The 23,084-nt window shown below is 36.6% G+C and overlaps 1 non-coding gene and 2 pseudogenes across 1 annotated transcript; 2 read left to right on the top strand and 1 right to left on the bottom strand.

Moving 5' to 3' along the window:
• Positions 1-3,605: 3,605 nt before the first annotated feature.
• LOC115939596 (small nucleolar RNA SNORA63) lies at positions 3,606-3,736 on the top strand. The gene has a single exon (XR_004074371.1). It is a non-coding gene; the product is annotated as a small nucleolar RNA SNORA63 (small nucleolar RNA).
• A 3,831-nt stretch (positions 3,737-7,567) lies between these two features.
• On the bottom strand, positions 7,568-9,037 carry LOC102737040 (AP-3 complex subunit sigma-1-like; annotated as a pseudogene).
• LOC115939591 (sperm-egg fusion protein Juno pseudogene) lies at positions 8,931-9,914 on the top strand (annotated as a pseudogene).
• The last annotated feature ends 13,170 nt before the right edge of the window (positions 9,915-23,084 follow it).

Below are 23,084 nucleotides of genomic sequence, written 5' to 3'. Positions count from 1 at the left end.
TTTTGCCTAAAGATTATTCATCAGTTTAGTGAGTTCTTATCCTTTTGAAGCCTTGAGTAAGAATACAAATACTCCCCAATACCTGCAAAAGTAGTTTTGTATCAAAAATTCAATGTAACATACTCTGAGCTCAGCTGATTATGGAAAATTGCCTTCTTCTGATGAAGTAATCTGCATCTCGATTTTGTCACCATGGTAAAAACAGCTTCCTCCAAATTGTTTTACAAGGAAATTGGTACTTTGGAAACAATGTCTCTTTTCTTTAGAGAAAAATACATCTTTGGAAAATGATTTCTTTCTTTCAAAAAGAACCTGCTGCTCAAAATTTCTTAGAATATATTCAATCATTGTCTTTAATTTCCTTTTTCAATTGTTGGTATGGAAAGATATTTTAGTGTCATAAGTAGTCTATAATAAAAAGAACACAGCAGATTGTGATCTAAATCAGTAAAAAGTGTTTTTTATATTAAAATACTGATTTTGTATGTTGGAAAGTTTCTGAAAATGAAAAGAATCATTGATTAAACTGAATAATAACACATAAAATGTATAATTAAAAAATCTAAATTTTCCTTGTAACAAATACTCACTCTCTCAGCAAGTTTTAGCATTTTTTTTTAGCCTAAAATCATCTGTTAACTTAAGCACCCAAAGAGCTTTTGATTTGGCCAAGGAAGCATAGCCATCTAGGGACAGAATCTGGCCTCCTAAGAAAACGTAGCCTGTTGTTCCCCTGTTCCTTGCATTACAACGAGTCCTCCGAGTCATTCTGAGAGTTAAAAGTGAGTGAACAATGAATCTACAAGTAATTTTTAGACCTTAGTTTTTAGGCATTTTGCAGCTCAAAATAAGGCAGTATTATATAGTAAAGAGTTTGGCTTTGAAGTCAGACAGACTTAGACTTGAATATTGGCTCTGCCTCTCACTCATTGACTTTGAGATTTCAGGATTTAATTAACTTTGGGGTCTTTGTTTTCTCGTAATAGACATTGAGTGAAGGGTACTTATTATCCCTGACCCAGTAAATGTATAGACAACTGGAACACTGGCATGTGGTTGCTTCTATATGAGAAGAAACACATGAAAAACATGAAACACAGTGAACAGTGAGATAAAAGTAATATGAAAACAAATATGAAAAGTTAGACAAGACAACCATAGATTTTTTTTTTTTAGTGTAGAATGTGACATTTCAAAGAGATTCACAGAGATCATTAAAGTCTTCTGGATTAACTGACACTTGAACTGAATCTTCAACAAACTCAATATTGGAGAACAGTATCCCAAGTACTTGACTATGCAGCATGCACTGGGCATGGGGTTCAAAGTTTAAATACAATCCCTGTCCTCTATGGGGAGGGGCGGTTAGGACAGATAAATCAGCAATTATACTGTAATGAAATGAATTAAGGATGTAAGATATAAGTGAACAGAGAGGACAGCGCTGGTTAACAGTATGTGTGTTCCCGTGTGTGTTGGTGGCCGTGCCTATGTGTAATTCAGCAAGAGTTAAGGACTGGTGAATGACGGTTTGCAGAGAAGGAAATGCTGAAGAGCTGAATTTAAATTTACCCGTAGAATCCTATAATTTTTTTATAATACTTTTCTTGATTTGTAATTTTGTGAGTGTATAATTGTGTATTTAATGCCTGTGTTCCCCACTAAAATATAAGATTCTAATCAATTCATTTCTGTTACCTATTATTATTTATACTAGCTGAAAACCAATGAAAAGTTTTAAGCCTATCCTTAACTCACCAAACCACCATTAACTTAGTATCACCAAACTATCATTAACTAGCCTATAATCACATTGAACCACCACTGGGGAGGCTAGGAAAAGAGCTTGCCATTCACGCAGAATGTGCCTACAGTTCACTCCTCTGTGGTAGGACCCTTCAGGAAGCCAGCAGAGAGGCACTGATATTTTAACATCTGCCCTCATTTCCCTCAACCTTTATTATCACAGATGCTTCAACCCTGATCTTTTTAAGTCGCATACTAGCTGATAATACTGTTAGCCACTTGCCATATATCAAAGTAGAACTTAACTTCATGTTGTCTCTTTCTTAATGCAAAGTGACCACAAGATATACTGATGGATATTCTGCCCACTGGGAGAATTTATCTTTTCAATAAGCTTTCAGGAACACTTCTGAATCAGGCTCAGTAACTCCAGAGCAATTCCATTCTGACTGTACTAGCATATTAGGAAAGCCATTGGTTCTAACGTTTTCTCCTCCTTGGTCATTTCACACAGAGAATACCCCATGTTGCCATATGTTGAAGGAATAGCATTATATAGAAAAAGGCCAGTGGAATTTTGAATCATTTGCTTACAGAACTTTTTCATGTTTTCAGAACACTGGAAACCCTATTTTGGAATATGACACTTCTAATTGATGAAGTAATGTTGCTGATTGTGCCCAACTTCACGGAATGGCAGGTCAGTTTGTATTCATTTCATGATAGGAAGCTCTGCTCACATATTTATTTGGTATGCCTTGTAGATCAAGTCAGGGCAGATTTGGAACTTTTTGTCATACAGATAAATAGGAATTTAGAAACCCAGCCATATGTTTTGGTCCTAATCTCTCATGATCTGTTAGCCCCCACCAAAGAATCCTGCCAATCAAAATGTTTTCATTATCTTTCTCCAGACTCCACTGGATATTAAGGGCCTTACCCTCCTTATTCGGGGGAATCAAATACTGATTCTAGGCCTGTGCCAACTCAAAACCCCACCAGCCTCCTTGAAGTCAGGTAGCCCATTTTAATAGCACATCATTCACATTATCATCATTGCAGTATTTGTAAAATATACGGATGCTCTTTCGCCAATGCATTTATTATTGTTCTTTCATGGGGCAAAATGAGAGATATACAGAAGATATATTCCTCCAATATTTCTAAAAAGTAAGTTTCTATTTAACTTACAATTTGAATTCCAGATTCTTACTCAAACTGGAATGTTCACACACAGGTTGCCTGATGCATTTCTAACTGCTTCTTAGTCTACAGTTTATGACTTTTTGAGACTAAAATTAACCCTGAAATTAAAAGTTGACCACACTAGGGGAGACTGGGTGGCAGTCAGTTAGGCGTCGGACTCTTGATTTCAGCTTAAGTTGTGATCTCAGTTCCTGATCTCAGGTTTGTGATATTGAGTCCCAGGTTAGGCTCTGCACTCAGCATACAGTCTGCTTAAGACTCTCTCTCCCTCTCTCTCTGTCCCTCCCCCCTCCCCTCTGCACACACTCTCTCTTTCCCTCTAAAATAAATAAAAAATAAATCTTTTAGGACAAGTTCATCACACTAAATGAAGATAATATGTCAGAATGTCTTTGTTGTATTTACATTACTGAATGCGACTCTGCAAAACATATCTGCATATTTTTTCTAAATTAAATTTATGGTCTCCCTTATTCATTCTCATCTTAATAAATGACAATATACTGCCCCAGTTTCTCAGACTAGAAGTCTCAGTGTCCTTTATTTTTATCTCACATTCCATTTCATTAGCAAGTCCTACTGACTCTATCTCCAAGTTATCCTAAATCCAATCATCTCTTCCATTTTTGCTTTTTTTCAGAAAGCAAAAATGAATGCAGGATCTAGTTACAATGTAGCTGTAAAGTGCTGCCTTGTCTTTGCCCCCTGCTCAAAATAAAGCTGTTACCTTTCTAGCCCTGTCCGCCATGGTGCTTAGCAGCCAGGGATGCATGGTCCTAGACATGTTTACCAAGTAAGACACTGACTTGAGGGGCGCCTGGGTGGCTCAGTCATTAAGCGTCTGCCTTTGGCTCAGGTCATGATCCCAGGGTCCTGGGATCGAGCCCCACATCGGGCTCCCTGCTCAGCGGGGAGCCTGCTTCTCCCTCTCCCACTCCCCCTGCTTGTATTCCCTCTCTCGCTGTGTCTCTCTCTGTCAAATAAATAAATAAAATCTTTTAAAAAAAAAAAAAAGAAAGCAAAAATGATATGCTCGGAACAGCAGTTGGAAGGATGTTTTCATGATGTTCTCTTAGGATTTACAGCACTCCAACAATTTCTCATAGCTATAGAATAAAATCCAAATTTTTACTATGACCTACAGGGCCCTCCATCAACTGGTCCCTGCCTCTCCCTTAAGCAATATTTCCAGTTTTCTCTATCTTACAGTCCATTTCAGCAACACTGCCTTTTGTATTATTTTTCAAACGTCCCAACATTTTCCCCTTTATCTTCCCCAATGCTTGAAAGACTATTCATTCACTCATATTTCCCCATCCCTCTGCTCTTTCACATCACTCCAGTCTCTGCTTAAATTTCAGTTTAGAAAGGTTTTCTCTGATTATCCATCTGAAAGACCACAGTGATTCTTCCTCACTCTATTCTAACCTATTGCCCTATTTTATTTTTTTAATATTTATAGCATGCCAGTATGCTTATTTACTTACTAGTTATAATTTATTATGTTCCTCCAATAGAATGTAATCCCATGAGCTCAGGTTCCTTTATGTCTATCTACTGCTATATCCTCAGACCAGTGACTGACACACAGTAGGAGAAAATGTCTGTTGAATGACTGACAAAATGAATGAATAAATAACTACTGTAGTCAAGGACAAATATAAAAAGATTCTGAACCAGGGCAGTGAGAATTAGAATGGAAATGACAGAACACAAAATATTGCACAAAAAGAATTGATGACTCTGTGAATGGAAGATATAAAGATAGAGAGAACAGTGAAAGATATCTTACATTTTTGACCTATATTTCCAGGAGAGTAATGGCGGCTTCATCCTGGGCATGACAACATAAGTTATGAATAGATAACCAATTTTCATGTGTGATATGAGATGGAAGATCTGAGGTTGAAGGAAGATAAAATAGTCAGTTGGGGAAGAAGGAGATCCCTTTCGATAACTCAAAGTTCAGGTAAACCTCTGAAAGCTAATCATTAAAAAAAGCAGGAGAATATTTAATGTGTTCTGTTTATGTAAACAACTCAATATATACAGCACGCTCAGTGATAATAACATGTCAAAAGAATATAACTGTCAATAGAGAAATGGATAGAATAAGAAAAGAGATTTCAGAGAAGCAAAACTCAGCAGTATGGGTTCATCACTGCTCAGAAATAAGAAATAATTTGGGGGAATATGAGAAATTCGGCCCCTTGATAGTGTTCTCTGCTGTGTGAGGTAGGAATAATTTGCTAGGCTTCTTCATGAAATAGATGAAATCTCTCTTGAGGGTATCTGCATCTCTGTTCTTTCATTCCATGGTCATCAGGCAAGCTTTTGATCAATAATTAATTTTCTTATATAGTTCAAATACCAGGAAGTGAGCTGCTTTAGCTAGAAATGTGATCACTGGAGTAAATTAATATATTGGAAATTTGATTTATTTATCAATCTCTTGTGAGTTTAGTTAACATCAGCTAAATTTTGGGTTGAGAGCTTGAAAAATCCAAGTAGTTGAAAAATCCAATTTGTGGACTTTTAAGGATGAATGTTTTATCTTGGATGTTATGAGAGTGTTTCTTGAATGCTCAGCCTAGCTATTTAAGTTACTCATACCTAACTACATTTTCTTCCTTATTTTAACAAATTATCTGACTTTCCACATATTTCAATCATGTAGTAAGTGAGGATATTAATTTTGCTTAATAATTAATGATTTGTAGACAACAATGACAGCTCAGATAATGGGTTTTCATAATAGTTTAGAAAGGAAAGGTCATATAATCCAGTAACTTACCATATCCAAGCGAATCTAATTTGGTGAATTTAATGATGAACATTAGTCCTTTTCCTTTTCCCCTTTTCGTCAGTTTTTCTCTGGAAAATAGGTGAAAAGGTAAGTCATTGAATATAATATTAGTATATGCCTAAATTTTCATTATGAATCTTTTTTGTTCATAGACTTTCATTATGAACAGTGGTTTAAGAATATTGTCAAAAATCTTTTAGAATTTTGTCTGAAGTGTTATGATTTAAATGCTCATTAAACAAATTTATACTTAAAATCTCCACTATAAGTTCCTTAAAATGTATGCTTTATTTATTTTTGAGTATCACATAAAAATTAACAAAATATTTAGCATAAAACATGTAAAATAATGATTGAATGTTGATGGTCTGAAAATCTTGTGTATCAAGATTTCTTTGGCTGCAATCAACAGGACCTAACCTTGGCTAACTTAAGCAAAATTAGAAGGATGGGGCTAACTCAATGATTCAAAGGACAAAGCCATAGAGTAAGGAATGAGGAGTAACTGGAATTGGGCCAGCCCAGCAAACCTCAATATATTTGACAGCATATCATAAGGTATGTTAAAATAGAGAAATATTGTTAGTTTGCTTTTTATCACCAGTGGTAACACCTTGGAACATTTTGTTTTCAGTCACTTAACCCTATTTTTAAAAATTTTGTTCCACTCTTAATAAAATATATATTTTAAATCTGTTTATGTTTTGAATAAAATGGTTATAAAAAACAATATCATGTTAAATATGCACCCTATATGGTCTCCGATTACCAGGTATTTATGATTTTTAGTTTTTGTGTGCTACAAAATGAAATAAATGAGGAGCAAATTACTGTGCAATAGAAAACAGTGATGCAGCTGTGATAAATGTAGGTTGCAGATAGTAGCAATCAATAGTCTAAAGGAGCCATTTATTAATGTGTAGCAGAAGAAAAGTACTAGATTAGGAAAATAAAAACAATAACTTGCCATTTCCCAAATAGGTTGTAATAAGATAAAAAAAAATCAAAAGTAAAATTTCAATCATCACTATTGTTTCTTAAGGGTACAGTTAACAAAGGCACATCCATCAAATAAATAACAATAAATAAAAATTATATGCATAAGAGATTATTATAAAACTAAAAATTTAATAGCAAATAAGAATATAAAAATTTCCAAAACAAATGACTTTTTTTTTTTTTTTTTTTTTTGCTTTAGAAGTCTGGTTACCTTGGAGTTTATTTAAACTAAGAGAAAAAGGTCATAATGTTTTCACACGATACATACTTCATTCTTTAAATAACAATTGTGGGGGCGCCTGGATGGCTCAGTCGTTAAGCGTCTGCCTTCGGCTCAGGTCATGATCCCAGGGTCCCGGGATCGAGCCCCGCATCGGGCTCCCTGCTCAGCGGGAGGCCTGCTTCTCTCCCACTCCCCCTGCTTGTGTTCCCTTTCTCGCTGTCTTTCTCTTTGTCAAATAAATTTTAAAAAATCTTTAAAAATAAATAAATAAATAAATAAATAAATAAATAACAATTGTGACACATAACAGAAAGAATTATGGAATGTAGCTCTTATGATCCCTACAAAACACCAACACCTTGGATGGTACATAATTTAAAGAAATGTCTTAAACAGTTTTTGAAATACTGAACAAGAAAAGCAACATGAACTTCCACACTGATTTTATGCAACTTCTATGTAGTACCTTGACTTAAATCCAAGAGCAAAAGTTAAGACTCTCCTCCTCTATTTTTCGTAAACAACTGCATGGTAAACTTAGATGGCTTTTCCTGGGTTTTTACTTGGGAGTGGCCTTTTTAAATTTTTTATTTAAAAAAGGACAGGTTTGGCACTTTTATACTGACGTCACCAATGTTACTATTTCTTGGGATCTCAGGAAGATTCATATTCTTTTTTTTTTTGAGTGTAACTTTGTAACTTATTTTTTTTATTTTTTTATTGTGTTATGTTAGTCACCATACATTACATTATTAGTTTTGTTTTTTTTTTAAAGATTTTATTTATTTATTTAAGACAGAGAATGAGAGAGAGCACATGAGAGGGGTTAGGGTCAGAGGGAGAAGCAGACACCCTGCCGAGCAGGGAGCCCGATGCGGGACTCGATCCAGGGACTCCAGGATCATGACCTGAGCCGAAGGCAGTCGCTTAACCAACTGAGCCACCCATGCGCCCACATTATTAGTTTTTGATGTAGTGTTCCATGATTCACTGTTTGCGTATAACAGCCAGTGCTCCATTCAGTGTGTGCCCTCTTTAATACCCATCACCGGGCTAACCCATCCCCTCATCCACCGCCCCTCTGAAACCCTCTGTTTCCCAGAGTCCATAGTCTCTCATGGTTTGTCTCCCCCTCTGATTTCCCCCCCTTCAGTTTTCCCTTCCTTCCCCTAAAGTCCTCCGTGCTATTCCTTATGTTCCACATATTCTTTACAGCTGATACAGCATGGGCTGGAGCTCCTGCTTCAGATTTCTCCAGTTTATTTTGTGCATCAATTTGTGTAACAAACTCATTCATGTTGGTCTCCAATACCATTATCCCCCATCACCATTTCTGCAAGAATATTGTGAACCTTGTCTACATGGAATATTAAACCTCATTCATGGCAATGTTTCCACAAGTATCTTGAGTTCTAGGGACATTATGAATGATTTTCAGGAGACGGTGGGGTGGATTTAGGTGTCAGATCTGGATACACATGGTAAGAGATCCATGAATCTTCGGCTTCTTGTGTGATTGTATTAGATTTAAAATGCCAAGGTCACTTTCTGAAGAACCCACACAGAAGACAAAATATAATGTTGCATAGTGTCTATAAATCAGTTTGTTGTCATATCTTCCAATTAACAATCCTTTTTCTAGGCAATTACATTTTCATCTCTCTTTGATACCAAATGGATTGTCTCCCTGATGACTTGCTATTGTGTGTCTCCACTGTAGGGCCAGAGCAAGTCTTTAGTCTTGGACTAATTTTATTTTACTACAGAGGCAATGCCTTTCTTACTACTCTACTCAATGGCCCAAGATTTATAACACTTTCCCACCTGGGTGGAACACAAACTACTTATTGCTGTGTTTGAGCTCTGGAGATTGCTTTCTCTAAACATGTTTCAGGCGGTTCTCTTCCCAGCCTCCTGTATTTTCCTTAAACATGGGTAGATTAGTACCCAACTGCATACTTGGGAGGGATTCTCTACCTATCTCTGAGGCTCTTTTCATCTATAGCTTACTTATTACCAGTACTCAGCCCTAAAACTCGAGCTGCCTTGATCTGCATAGACTCTCATCTTCTCAACTCAGCCTGCTGAGTTGGCTGCATGACTAACACAAACCGGGAAGCCCACCTGCATGTGTCCCTGCTCTACAACTTTAGTTTGGTTCACTGCAGGTTGATGACCCCGGGCTGTCAGAAGCACTTCACCCAGGCCAGTCTGCTTCTGTGAGTGCTCCTTGAACCTGGGACCTTTGAAGCAGGAGGTGGACCCCAGTGGGCAGGGAGAGCCAACTTGCAGCATGCTGCTATGCCGGGAAAATCGTGAGTGGTAGTGGGCAAGATGCTGCACAGTTTATACTTGCAGAGCCTCTGGCAGCTGGGACTGCGGTTGGGGGCAAGAACCCCTGCCCTGCCGGGGCCCTCTGCCACCCCTTCCCCTTTTACTGCTGCTCCCTGCTGACCTGGGTGAGAAGATGGGGAGCAACTCCTTGGAGGCGAACCCCAGGTATCGGAACAGTGGGCAGTGTCTGCAGAAGCGGTCCCACCTTGCTAAGAACCATCCAAATGTGGCTGGCCCGCCCCTTCACCAGCCCTGCCCCCTTCTGGGAACTCTGCTACACTCTCATGGGCTTCTCTCTGTTCCTGTGCTTCCTCTCCTGAGAGCCCCTTTGGTTTCCACCCAAACTCCCTCTAGGTATGGGCCAGTCCATGCCTGGCAGCCTCCTTCCTACAACACTTCCCTACAAGGAGCAGCCCAGGCTGGGGGTTTGGTTGGACACTGAGTGGTTCTTGAATCTTGCACATTTGGTTCTAGCCCCCCTCCACTGCTCTGCTCTGCTTTTCCCAGCCTGGGAGGCGGTTGGGAGCTAGACGTGCCAAGGTGACCTTCTTGCTGTGGATGGTGAGGCTATAAGGTGAGACTCCAGACCCTTCTCTGTGGGTGTACCCCCCAACCCTATTACTTGGTAGAGCTCATGGTGACAGCCCTGCCCTCAGTTCCCACATGGGGCCCCCAGTAAAATGGCAGTTGCTCTTAAAACAAAGCAAAACTTTAATTAAAAAAATTAAATATTAAACAAAATGTAATAGAAAATACTTCAGCAAATAAGTAAGTTTCTGGCCAAGAAAGACCAAAAGCTATTGTGTTGTTCTATCCAAAAGAAAGTTTCATGGTATTTCATATTTTAAAAATTGGGTAAGACTTAGAACCATCATAAGGCTCAGGGTTAATCATGATAAACTCAAAAGAAGCTGTGTCCAACTGTCAATTTTTATCAGATTTATTCTGCATTCAGTAATTTAATGTTAATGAAGTAGACTTACTCCACTAAATTAATATTGATAATTTTAATATTTGTTTTTCCATTCTTGTTTGTATATAATTATTAAATTTTCTGATTTATAGTAATAGAAAAATTTAAATCACAGTAACTTCATACCTAGATTTGTGTGTGTGCTTAAAACACAGCAAATGATATAATAAATAATTCAAATAAACACTGTGGCCTATGCTACTTTATTATTGTTGTTATTATTATTCCTATTAAAGGGGTTATGAAATACTTATGTTTGAGAAGTCTGATCCAGTAGGCAACTAATTGGAATTAGGAGCAGGGTTGAAGTTCTATAGTTTTATTGGACTATGTCAGAAAGCTTAGTCAGTAGGTTATCTAGGAGAGCACAGAGTAGAGCACAGGTTTTTCAAATATTAGTGCTCATAAGAATCACCAGAGCCAATTCCCAGGCTCTAGATTTTCTCATTTAATAAGTCTAGGGTGAGATCCTAGAACATATTTTTTTAAAATTACCTCCCATGTGATTTTGATGCTGTAGTCTGTGAATTACACAGTGGCACTCTGGCCTAAAAATCAAGATGAACAAGTAAATGGGAATTTGGACTAGAATTGATTATAGTTAGAGAGAAGCAAATAAAAAACACATATAACACAAACTCAGGGATAAGAAAAGCTTCCATGAGGAGTTAATTTGAAGAATGCTTAAGACATGGTGAGGCAGGGGCGCCTGGGTGGCTCAGTCGTTAAGCATCTGCCTTCGGCTCAGGTCATGATCTCAGGGTCCTGGGATCGAGCTCCGCATCGGGCTCCCTGCTCCGCGGGAAGCCTGCTTCTCCCTCTCCCCCTCCCCCTGGTTGTGTTCCCTCTCTTGCTGTGTCTCTCTGTCAAATAAATAAATAAAATCTTTAAAAAAAAAAAAAAGACATGGTGAGGCAAAAAGTTTTTGTTTTTGTTTTTTTTTTTTAGGAAATACCGTAGTGATAAAGAGGCCTGGAGGTAAGGGCAAGCATGACACACTTAGGAAACAACAAATTATTAAATATAACGAGATTCTTAAGCTGATTAAACACAAGTCAAATAGATCATTAACAAATAGAGCAATGTATTACAAAGGAATCAATATACTCTTAACCCTATATTCACCAGTAACAGGTGAGTATAAATTCCTTACAAAAATCTTTTTAATTATGACCATATCCTTTAATAGATTTGGATTACTTTTATGAGAATATTCTCTTTCTGCTGTAATCCACATTTGAAACTTTTTACATGTACAGATGGAGTAATTAATTGCATCTGTAATCTTCTAAGACTAAATATACTTATTTTTTTCCTGGCCATTTTCCATAGGTAATATAGCATTTAAGGTTTTCAAAGTAGTCCACCCAAATATTTTCCAGTAATTGAGATCATACTCTACATAATTTCTATTTTCATTTAGTCAATTAGAATTGATCAAATTTTGTTACACACTATAGCCATGACAAAGAGATTTTTAAAAGCTTAACATCCATGCGTGATACAGTATAATTTTCTATTCTTTCTCCACAGAAGGGACATGTCTAATGCCTGCAATTGTGCCTAGAAGCCAATGTTTATTAAATTCTGGATTCTATCTGTTTCTAGAGATAACTATAGCTCAGATATGATAAATCAAGCTCTTTCCAACTCAGGTTTCCAGTTATCATTCAGCAACACTTATCACTTAGCCCCATAGGGAGGACATAGTGTTGGCCCTTTATTCCTGGCACAAATGAAAGTAAACCATGAAAAACATAAGTCATCCTATATATATAGTATCTGAGTTAATAGAACATTTAAAGACCTTACTCCTGAGTAATGTTCTGCTATAATTTCAGCATAGTATTCATATTTTTATAAATAAACAATCTACCATCTGGATCTCTAGCATTTCTGGCCACTGATCTTTAAAATACAGATTTCATAAAGGTTAAAATAGTTATCAGTTCTTTTGGTGAGGGTCCATGTCCTCTCCCAGCATTGTATGTATCCTATCAACCTGACAACACGTTTAGTCCATTGTACTGTTTTATTTTATTTCCATACTGACCACCAGTCGTGACGAGTCTCAGAGTTCCCATTAATGCATATTAGGATTAGCAAACTGTTTTCAACATGATGACAGGCCTCTAGTATTTTAATTTTAGTGTGATTCAGAATTCTGAATTCTGTTCCTATAGCTCCTCCTTGGCCTATTGGAGCAAGTGCTAATTAAACTACCATATATTGTTTTGTCACAGGGAATTAAAGGAATGTGTGCAATTTGAAAGTATAAAATGCACCCCAAATTAGGGTTTGCCTTATGAAATTGCCCTTTGGGCAGTGAGGCTGGATATAATCCACTTGTCATTGTGTGCAGGTCTTTGACCTCAAGGAATTCTTCTTAAGCCATCTTCAGGCACTTTATTTCTTGATGATACTAAGTATAATCCTTTAATACAATAATGGTTCACTGAATTTAACAGGAATATTTCATTACTTCACCTACTTTTGGATTGCTTGAACACCATTGTGTCACCTATTTCAGTAACACAGGTGTCTGGTACTAAGGATCGAAATCACCTAAAGTCTCCTTCTGTGCCAACTATTAGGTCTTAATTCTACCTCTACATTTCCATAAGAATTTCCATAACTAAATACCCCATATTGGTAGTGTCCAGTCATCCAGGGTCCATTTGCCAGACTGCATCTCAAGACATTTCTATCTAGTCCAAAAATCTGTAAGTATTCTAGCACCTTCCTGAGGAGATATATATATATATCTTCTTTAAAATTATATATATATATATATATATATATACACTGTGTAATATATATATACACTGCTCAATACTGGGGCATTCAGTTGTACCTATGGTATAAACTTAACAATTTATTCCCACCTTCCATCACTAGAATTTGACCAAGTATAGGGCTTACTTTCACTGATTTCTAAACAAGAACATGACCTTCAATCCAGGGACTCTCATAAGTAATCAACTAGCCTGTTTTTCCTTGGTTACAAGGGAAAATGTGGTTCAAACCATGTAACAATATGAGCAGGAAGGTCTTGGGATATTCATCATTGACCCTAAAAGAATTGAAGCAGGCTTTTCATAAAGGGCATGGGCATTTGTCAGATGATCTTGGATCCTGAACTGCTGCCTCTTCATTCAAATATTTCTCTGATGCTTCACATGACATAATTTCTGTTCTCAAGGTTTTCTGATGTCCTTTTACATTAAAGTAGTCTCTTTGTATGCCCAGTAACAGCTACCAATTGTCTTTCCAAAAAACTGTATTGAGTGGCTACAATAGGCATATTTCAAATCCAAAATTCAATCTTTACTGAGGTATAGTTTTCAATTTCTGCCAAAGGCTCCATTCTTTACTCCTTTTAATTTCAGAAATTTTTAAAATTATTTGAGCGTTTGGATCACAAGGTCCTACAAGCAATGTGTAAGCCACAATCCTTTTAAATCTTTTAATAATTATTTATTTTCAGGCCCCATTCATATGCAGATTTCATTCAAGCACAAGTTTCAGGACTTTGTGCATAGGGTCCAGCATTATCACTAAATGAGACATGTGATTCACCAGAACATAAACTGTCCCATTAGTTTCTGTACTTATTTTGTTGTGGGGGTCAGTAAAAAGTAGTAACCTATTTCTCATAATTGGGAGGATACTCTAAGCTCATTATAATTGTCCAACATTTCACAGACTCTGCTCGATCTTAAATTTTGTCTGCTTAAATCAACCAGTCTTTATTTGCCACATAGGTGACGTCACCACTGTACTACTATCCTTCTATCTTCCTGTCTGAGGAAGAATTATCATTACATTTTCAACTCAATGAATCAATTGATTCTAATGACTTTAAAGTCTAAGTGCTGATGTACTACTTTATGACAGTATGCCAGTGAATTAAATGTTCCTTTGGGGGGAAAAATGTGAAAGTGTCCTGGAGTCCACGCCACATAAATGCAGATGTTTGACCCTATTACAAAAAAGGAATGGGTAAGAAGGGGCTAGTCAAATCTGTTATACCATATCAATAATCCTTGTCTTGTTGTATTTTTTGTTATATGGGCTTTCCCATATCTGTTCCAGACAAATCTCTCAGGGAAATTGTCTCCTTTGGTCCCAATAGCCTTATTGTCTTTCTCCGTGAACTAACTGCCTTGTGTATCTACAAGATGGAGTTGTTAAAAAGTTAGTGGAAATCAATACTCTCATTTCAATCTCTTTCTTAACCAGGGGAATAATCTCTTGTTGCCCTTCCAGAATTCTATATCAGTTAATATTTATTATAGAAGATAGCCAGAGAAATTCCAAAGGTTTCCAAATGTCCAATTTTAATCAGGTCAAGGGTAAATTTGGCTCATCTCCAATTTAAAAATGGTACATTTGGATCTCTCCATTTGCACATAATACAATCTCAATTATACTTTAATGTAATGGTGACATAACACAAAATGTATTTTCCTGTCATATGTCTCAATTTTCAACCAGAGCATATCTGTACTCTCCACATTTTACCTTCAGGCCTTTTCTCTCTATTCCCAGTGGATATTTCAAATTTACTGCCTATATCCAATCATCTCCAAAACTTCCGCATATTCCTCATAAACATTTTTCATATACCATTGTCTAAGACCTTGGCTCGTCCTCTCTGGTATTGTGCTGAAAAATCCCTGTCTTTCAGTTACTTGTTCTCAGGTTGTTTTCTATTAAACAAGGGGGGGTGGAGGAATTTAGCCCCTCATTAACTATTTTCTCTAATTTGTGATTCTCAGAACAGAATTCTAATTAATCCAACGTAGAATATGTGAAGCAAATCTTATGGCTAGAGTTTAAGCTGGTTTTTAACCACTCACCATTGATGATGTACCACCAGTTCTTAGTAGCAACACTGTCAATTTTCTTTCTTTTATTTTTAATTCCATTTTCTAAGAGCCATCTGAACAATTTCACCTGGTTTAGTCCTTCCTCCTTTTCTTTATTTTCACTTTAATGTCCCCTTTCTAAGAAGGAGGCTGTTGAAGTGGGGAGAGTACCAATTTTTACTGATCATCTAACACATGTATACTGGCTACCCCTGTGTATTTTTTGCCACACCCAAAGCTAGGTTACATAAAGTACCAGAGTGGCAATGCATGATTTGTATCAATAGTACCAAATTAGGGATTTTCTCTCTCTCTCTCTCTCTCTCTCTTTTTGAGAGAGAACACTAGAGTATGAGTGGGGAGCAGGGTGAGGAGGGGTGGGGAGGGGTAGAGGGAGAGGGAGAAGGAGAGAATCTTAAGTGAGTTCCACCCTCTGGAGCCCTATGCAGGGCTCAATCTCACAACCCTGAGATCTTGACCCAAGCAGAAATTAAGTCATTTGCTTAACTGACTCAGCCACCCAGGAGCCCCAGGATTCCCTCCTGTTATCACATTGTTGATAGAGTTTTGCCTCTGTCCTTAACATTTCTAATGTTATGGAAAGAGTGTTGTTATTTTTTAGTTGGAGAGGGAATAGAGAATTTTGGCTATCTCAGGTTAAATTTGCTAGATCTCCACATTACCCATTGCAACTAGTTAATTGTAATATAATCTGGGATCCTTTTATTTGTTCTTTAAACATTGTTTATGTGTATTTTTAGTTGTACTGTGTAATAGATCTCATAATCTTTGTTTTTATATTCAAATGAATTTTAAAGTATCTACCCATATTGCTTATGAATATCAACAGTATTCAACCACATGCTTCATTAAATTGTCCTTATCAATTGCCCTTGGAATGGCCAACTAGATTTTCTCTTATGTTTCACTACCACAATCTATAATAGCATATACACTCTTATTAACATGTGTAAGAATTTCTCTGGGTATGTTCCAAAAGATAAGATTCCTGGATCATAGTGTTCACGTGCTTAATTTGACCAAATACTGCCAGATGGCTTTCCAGAATGATTGCATTAGCCTTTTTCATTGCCAGCAGTGCATGAAGCTTCCATATTCCATACCCTGAAAATACATGGCATTATCCAACTTCATAATTTTGCCAATCTGAAATATGCAGAGTATAGAACAACATTGTTTTAAAATAGCATTAATTAACGAATGGGTTTAAGCATATATTTTTGTTTTACATTTTGTCTTTGTTCTTTTATGAACTGGTTTTTGTTTGGTTTTTTGTTTGTTTTTTACTTATTATTCTCTCTTGGTTCCTCCTTTTCCATATTGGTTTTAGGAGTTTTTGTATAATCTAGATATTAGACCTTGTTGATTTTAGATACTGCAAGTATCTTCTCTGTCATTTGTCAATTAACTCTATCTTGCCATCATTGAATAGAAATCCTTAATTTTAATTTAATCATCTATAAATTGTATTCTTCATGGTTGCACCCTCAGGTTCTTATTTAAGGAATCATATTTCAAAAGAGTTTAACTTGTATGTTTGTGACTTTATCATATAAATGTTATGGAGTTCTTCATTTCCAACTGGAATTTGGATTGAGATTGCACTGAATTTATAAATTTATCTTAGAAAAATTAATAGATTTATGTTATTAAGTCATCCAAACCAATAAAACAGGAAATATTTTCAAGTCTTCTCCATTACTTTCTGTGTAACTCTTAAAATAGTTAATTCTAACTAATTCTCTTTTTAGACTTTATGTATTCCTTTTTAAGTTAATTCCTAGGTAACTTAGTTTTTGTTGCTCATGTGTTATTTATATTTTCTAATTGGATATTACTGGTTTGACAAACATAACTGGTTTCTGTAATTTGATCTTCTATCAGCCTTTTTTAATGGTCTTACTTGTTTTCTGGTTTTGTTGGTTTTCTTTGTCAAAGATGAGTGGCAGTGGGGGCCCCCACTGGCTCAGTCAGTAGAGCATGCCGCTCTTGATCTCAGGGTTGTAAGTTCAAGCCCCATGTTGGGTGTAGAGATCACTTAAAAATAAAATCTTTTTTAAAAAAGTTGAGTGGCAATGAACCCCAGGGCTAAGAGCACCAGGCACTCCAGAACTGTAATCAACCACCTCTATTTGCTGACTCTCAATTGGCAATGTCTCTGAACAGTTTCAACCATAAAACATAAAGCACTTAGAAAAATAAAAATAAAAACTGGAAATATTACACTGTAATTCATCAGCTCCGAAGTAAAAGTTAGTTATTTCCACAGGAGTCTTTTATTCTGCCCTGATATTGTCATGCCAACACGAAAACGGGTGTTTGAGTTTATGGGAAAGATGTAACACCAGAACTTAAAGGTTCTTCTCCAAACTATATCTCCACTGCTGGTCTGGGGGTATTCCGTCACCAGATGCCACCACTCCACACAGTTTCTGGACAGTCCTTGATCTACCTTGTAATTTCTCAGTGTTTATATATATTATTCAGATCCATGCTTCTATCTCACTTCTGTGGTTGACTTAGGACTGCTATTGAGGAAGCCGTCAGTCGTTCATGCTAACTTACCATTTTATGATGAACAGGAAGACCTTATGTTTGAACTTTCAACTTATTCTTCATACTTGTGTGAAGATTTAAAAATTGTGAAAGTTAAAATGTACTGTTAATATGACTACACAATGGTCTTAGTTTATTTAATGATTGATTAAAAGCAAGCAGATTTATTGTTGGGTATTTGCAAGCTTAACTATCAGGAAAAAAGTAATGAATGACATTTTGCTTCTCCTTTAAGAAATCTTTGCAGATTTTCAATTCTGGATTAAGCTGCTCCAATAGAATATAATGTTTAACCTAATAATATGTCTATTGCCTTGGATTCAGATTGCCAATTTTTAAATATTTCAATGTCAGTATTTCTTCAGGGCAGTGATTTGATTGTATGTGTCTCTGTATACCAAGGCCTGAGAACAAAACCTAGCAGGTAAAGGCACACTATGTGTGTATGTATATATGTTTGTAATGTATGAGTAACATAAATTATGACCACACATTTGCTGATGAGAACAAGAAAAATTCATATTTGGGGTATCTTATAAAGTGTTACAATGCATTATTACAATGATTAGGAGTGATAAATCTTACTAATTGCATTAGATCCTAGCTCTGCTAGTTACTTAGACACTATGTGATTTGGGTCAATGGAATTAATCTCCCTTTTAGGTTCTTCATTTATAAAGAGTGTAAGGATAACACCTACTTGGTATACTGTGTATGTGCTAACTTACAACAACAACGCAGTATAGATGGGCTTCTGTAAAACAACTCTTCACATAAATGTCACATAAAAATAACAGCTGAAGAATTTTTCTAGATTTAAAGAAGACTAAAGACCCATGAAAACACAATTCATGTTCATTTCCTGTATCCCACATTTTTTAAATGTTAAAAAGGATACTTTGAGGACAACTGAGGAAATTTTAATACTGATTTTCTACTAGAAAATAATTAATATTTAATGATTAATATTTTATTAACCAAGATGATATTTACATTTCCCTAAGTTTGACTAAAGTTTATACAGAGGCTTCTTCCTGCCTCTAGGCCGCTGACCCACCTCATATTCCAGGCCCTTAGAGAATCCAGATGCCCTAACCAAATAGATCCCTCCCATCTCTTTCTTTAGAGGATTTATTTTAGAAAACTTGTAATTGCAAATTCTTTTTCTGCTTCTTTGAGATGTAAATTTTTTAAAACCTCTTGTCAGCTTTACGAACCAGGACTGTCTTTCTCAAGGACCTGGCAGCCAACCCTTTGAAATGTGATCATCAAGGAAGATAGAGGCCCTATCTCCCAGTCTCTAGGGAGAGTAGGCGCCTAACTTTGGTGGGTGTCTTGCTTCAAGCTATAAAACTGTGTCCTGTCATGAAGATAAGAGAGTTTACTTTTCCTTTTGGTAAGGCCAATTAGCAAACAGAGAAGGCCTCCCTCAGCTCTTAAAAACTTCAGGTTTTTTTTTTTTTTCTTCTTTTCTTTCAGTGGAGTTGAATTCTGATTGTGTTCTGGTCTCCACTATTGCAATAACCTTGAATAATTTTTTTCTTACCCTGTTTAATTTTGACTGGTGTAATTTTTGCTTTAGTGGTATTAGCATTAAACTTTCTGAGTTTGGTAATTGTATTATGACCATGTAGGACAATGTTCTTGTTATTAATGAGATACTTTAAGTCTTTAGGGGCAAAATATCAAATAATAGCAACTATCCAGTGGTTTAGTGAAATGGCAGTGTGTGCATAGGTAAGACCAAAAACAAGAGCCAGGATGGGGGGGGGAGGGAAAGAAGGAGAGAGGAAGAGAGAAAGAGAGGGAGAGAGGAAGGGTAAGACAGAGAGAAAAGGGGGGAGGCAGGGAGAGGGAGGGAGAGGGAGAGAGAAAGAGAGGCTGGTTAATTAATGAGTAGAGGGTGAAACAGTGTAGACACAGGCTTTACAAGACTGTGTATACAACATATTACCACATCTGCTATAGTGATCCTTGGGGCATAGTCCCCAAGTTATTAATTATAGGAAAAGCTTTGTTTCTGTTTAGGAGTTCACTAATTTTTTCTGATAGAAAAAATAAACTGATCGGTAGTATATAATTATGTTACCTTTAATCTATACCTTAGGGTGGTTAATTAACATTCAAAATACATTACTAGAATCAACATAACAGATTTGTTTCCTGAGCACATCAAAAATCATTACTGAGGGCGCCTGGGTGGCTCAGTTGGTTGAGCGACTGCCTTCGGCTCAGGTCATGATCCTGGAGTCCCAGGATCGAGTCCCGCATCGGGCTCCCTGCTCAGCGGGGAGTCTGCTTCTCCCTCTGACCCTCCTCCCTCTCATGCTCTCTGTCTCAAATAAATAAATAAAAAATAAAATCTTTAAAAAAAAATCATTACTGAAATCTGTACCACAGAGTATGCCAATTAACCTGAAATATTAGAAAGAAGTTTTCACTGGTGAAAAAAATGGTTGAAGAAAAGTGGTTGGGATTCACTGTTCCTGTTTTTATGGGTCTCAGTTTTGTAGGACTCACTCACTCTTGTTATATGAATGAGCTATAAGACACTGGGAAAACAGAAGATTCTAATACTTCTGAGTGGGGCTCAGACTCTAAATCCTGTTAGTGCTGGTTTTTCGCCTACTTCACAGAGGACACTGTCTCCTGATCTGATTTGTGCTTCTGGATAAAAAGTTGGCCTTTCTGTTTGTAGTAGTGATGTCCACAATAGGCAAACTATGGAAAAAGCCCAGATGTCCATCGATAGATAAATGGATAAAGAATATGTGATACACACACACACTGGAATATTACTCAGTCATCAAAAAATAAATCTTACCATTTGCAGTGATGTGGATGGAACTAGAGGGTATTATGCTGAGTGAAATAAGTCAATCAGAGAAAGACAATTATCATATGGCTTCACTCATATGTGGAATTTAAGAAACAAAACAGAGGATCGTAGGGGAAGGGAGGGAAAAATAAAAGAAGACGAAAGTAGAGAGGGAGACAAACCATAACAGACTCTTAATCATAAGAAACAAACTGAGGGTGGCTGGAGGGGAGGTGTGGGGGGTTGGGGTAACAGAGTGATGGGCACTAAGGAGAGCGCATGATGTAATGAGCACTGGGTGTTATATGCAACTGATGAATCACTGAATTCTACATCTGTAATTAATTTTAAAGAAGTGTTGGTCTTTCATTAAACCTACTAAAATCAGGTGTAATGCATTGTTGGCAGAATTTGGTCTAAGATTTGCTTTTATTATCACATACTGCATATTAGTGAAGTTGGGAAATACCTCTGTATAGCCTATCACTACAAGGGACTAATATTTACCAAAAGAACTTGACAACTGTGAACCAGCACTAGATTGACTTAGATCGTTTAGTTTGCAACGGTTCATAACACTGTTGTGAGAACTGAAAAATAATAAATATATGTTGCTCATACTATTACTTATATTTCAATAAATTTCAGATATTATTTTATGCTAACATTAAAGATATTTGCTACTTCACACAAGAAACCTTGATATTTGTGAAAAAAATTCAGTCTTTCACCAAAACAAACTTTTTAGTAATACACTTTATCAATCATTGTTACTGCAGAAAGCAGAATTCCCCCAGATGGACCAACAGAAGGGATCATTTACAGATTGAAGGGCAGGGTTAGGAGAAGACTAAAGACATCATGAAATATCCAGAGAAAAGCAACCATAGGTTGCTATTCTAACACTAAGTCTATAGTGTGAAGAGAAGAAAACAGTGTTATAAGAACGTACTAAGAAGTAGACGAGGAAGAGCTACACTGCTGGTGGGGAAATTATTATTGCCTGAGAGTTTGTGCAAAAACAGTGAGAAGAGGGAAGAAATGGCTGCCCTCCCCCTCCCTGTCCTCTGATGTCCTGCCAGTCACTTTCATAGTCTAAATAAAACAGGAAGCCAGAGCGCAATGGAGCCCAGATGACGTGGCCCACGGGGCTGATTCTGCAGGACCGACCAGCAAGGCAAGGCAAGATGGATAATATATTTATAAGGAAGTTGAAAAATAAGCAGCCACATACTTTTATTGTCATGTGCAAATTACATGAAGTAGGGTCAAAAAAGTCTAAACAGACAGCAAACTACATAAGCTATTCTCTAATATTTTTGTTTGTTTAACAGTAACACAACTAATATAAAACCAGTACAACTGGGAATTAATGTTTTGTGACACACAGGTTAGTTCAAGCCTCAACCCAAACTGTTACCTCACTGTTATCTCACATACTTATAAATAATGTGCACCAAGGCTCTACATTTCTATGACTATATAAATATCTGCACTGACGTGGACATTTTTTTTTCTTTAGTGTCTCATTTTACAATGTCTGGTATTTCTCTGTCTAAAACGAACGAGTGAGTGTTCATTTGACAGGTGATAAAAATAAATGCTTCATTTGCCACGACATTAAAATAAGATAAGTTCTTTGTTGTTATTTCCTGTCACTGTTTCTGCATCAGGCCTATTTTTTTTCTTTTCTTTTTTTTATCCTATCCTAAAATGCCCTGGGAATGTAATAGGTTTTATGGTTCTATTTTCCTAAAATTTAACCTATGGGAATTAATATTTTATATAGATATTTGTACTGGTTACAGAGAAATGAGGTAAGTGCATTTAGGGAAGGCACATTAGCCACAGACAGATAGAGCATCCCACCAAATGGCGTAACTGTTCTGTACTGGATCTTGCTAACTGTATTTTTAGAGCATGTTCAAACCATGATACTGTAATGCACCAGTCTGAATATGACTGAATGTTAGAAAGGGCAAGGAGAAAAAACATTTCAACATTTAAGGAATGTAAATGCAGCTTTTACATTCGACTATAGAGTAGAAAATAAAATGTAGACATTTAAGAAATGGGATTTTTAACCCTGAAATGATTTTTTAAACATGTTATTGTTTGAATGACAGAGGATTGAAAATTTTACCTTGTTGGGTGATGGATATTTTTTAATTCTTTTAAATATATTAAGCTTTGGGGACACCTGGGTGGCTCAGTCGGTTAAGCATCTGCCTTCAGCTCAGGTCATGATCCCAGGGTCCTGGGATCGAGTCCCGCATCGGGCTCCCTGCTCCGTGGGGAGCCTGCTTCTCCCTCTGCCTCTGCCTCTCTCTATCTCTCATGAATAAATAAATAAAATCTTTAAAAATAAATAAATAAATATATTAAGCTTTGTACTAAAATGTCATTAAACAGACACTGGGGACGGTATGTGCTATGGTGAGCGCTGTGAATTATGTAAGACTGTTGAATCACAGACCTGTACCTCTGAAACAAATAATACATTATATGTTAAAAAAAAAAAAAAAAAAAAA

The sequence above is a fragment of the Leptonychotes weddellii genome, chromosome 3 (assembly GCF_054177405.1).
Source record: "Leptonychotes weddellii isolate Sample4059 chromosome 3, ASM5417740v2, whole genome shotgun sequence".
Lineage (NCBI taxonomy): Eukaryota > Metazoa > Chordata > Mammalia > Carnivora > Phocidae > Leptonychotes > Leptonychotes weddellii.
The sequence above is the reverse complement of the archived record's forward strand: the minus strand, read 5'-3'. Positions and strand labels throughout refer to the sequence as shown.